This window comes from Myotis lucifugus, unplaced genomic scaffold, assembly GCF_000147115.1.
Source record: "Myotis lucifugus unplaced genomic scaffold, Myoluc2.0 scaffold_0, whole genome shotgun sequence".
NCBI classification, from domain to species: Eukaryota; Metazoa; Chordata; class Mammalia; order Chiroptera; family Vespertilionidae; genus Myotis; species Myotis lucifugus.
Window position 1 is genome coordinate 31298314 of NW_005871048.1, and position 1815 is coordinate 31300128.

At 37.7% G+C, this 1815-nt stretch overlaps 1 pseudogene; it reads right to left on the bottom strand.

The window, feature by feature from the left end:
• Positions 1-441: 441 nt before the first annotated feature.
• Positions 442-981, bottom strand: LOC102438447 (annotated as a pseudogene).
• Positions 982-1815: the final 834 nt, after the last annotated feature.

Here is a 1815-nt window from a genome sequence, read left to right on the forward strand (position 1 = left end):
TTTTTAAATGTTTTCATATCCCTTTCTCAGTGACATGCCATTTTTCACATACTATCTCAACTCTTAACTTTAACAATTATACTTTAATTGAACAAAGTTAGTTTTCTGTTTAAACTGTGCTTGCTTGGTATTTTAACATGTTCTTTTCTGGTTTTGGAACTTAACTGTTATACAAATTGATTCCTTTTTTAAAAAATATATTTTATTGATTTTTTACAGAGAGGAAGGGAGAGAGATAGAGAGTTAGAAACATCGATGAGAGAGAAACATCGATCAGCTGCCTCCTGCACATCTCCTACTGGGGATGTGCCCACAACCAAGTTACATGCCCTTGACCGGAATCGAACCTGGGACCTTTCAGTCCGTAGGCCGACACTCTATCCACTGAGCCAAACGGGTTTCGGCTGATTCCCTTTTTGATGGAAGTAATACATTAAATGGAAAGTTTATAGTTTATTAATCCTCTCATGAAAAATCTGCACAACCATCACAGATAAAGTCACCGAAGAATCTTTACTCCTTCTGTAGTTCAATCTCCAGCTCACTTTTTGCCAGCACCAACATTGGCCTTTGCAGTCCCCCTGACTTTCTTCATTCTGTTCTTGCGTTCCTTTCTCTGTTTTCTTGAGGTCTTCTTCTTCTCATATAGGCCATGTCTTGCAAGTCTGTGTTTGGGTTCATTTTTCTTTGCATAATCCAAGGAGTCATAAATCATGCCAAAGCCAGTAGTCTTGCCACCACCAAAGTGGGTTCTGAATCCAAACACAAAGATGACATCAGGTGTGGTCTTATACATTTTGGCTAGTTTTTCCCGGATTTCTGTCTTGGGTACTGTTGCCTTCCCAGGGTGAAGGACATCAATGACCATTTGCTTCCGCTGAAGCAGTCTGTTGGTCATGAACTTCCTGGTCCGGATGGTTACTGTGTCATTCATGATGAAGGTTGGTCTTCAGGCAGCCAGGGAGGAAAAGAGAGCCACTCTTCCTCCTGATTCCCTTTTTGATGAAAGTAATACATTAAATGGAATCACTTGTTCGTTCATTTGCCATATAGTTATTTAGCACCTACTATGTGCAAAGGCAGTGTTGTAGCTGCCACAGGAAGTACAATGATGTGGTCATTAACCATAAATCTCTAGTAGGTCAAGGACCATGTCTAGGACAACATTGCGGCTGTGTCCTCAATATTTGCTGTGCTGCTTGGCATGTGATAGGTACTAATGAACTACTTTATGAACAAATGAATATCTGATATACCTTAATCTAATGTATCAGTTAATTGTTGTCATTTGTATTCTTTTCTTCATAAATTTTTAAAGAGAAAATGTTTTCCATGATTATTGATCTAAATAAATTTAGATTAATCCATAGAAGATAATGAGTTTATGCAGTATAAAATTTCTAGTTTCCCAAGTCTTTAATAAACTAATGGCAATATTCCATGTCACAAAAGACCATTTCCAAAGTTAAAATTTCTCACTAATAACTTACATTTATTTTATCTCACCATTTTTTATAGAACAATAAAATAATGGATATGGCACAGAGATTTCTTATCTGTGCTGCTTAGAAAGAATTGGGAGAAAATGAGAATGCCAGGGCTTGGATCAGGAGCTATGTTGGCGACCTGCAGTTAGTGGGACTTTCTCCATATTTACATGGGAGGAAGGATGTAATAGTGAAGCATGAGTTCTGTTTGAGTGCTTGCTTACAGTCTCCTCCAAGTTTATTTGAATATATGTGCATTCTTGATGTTGGGAGATATAGGCAAGGTTGACAAGATGTAAGCAAGGAACAGAGCTGGAATACAATTAAA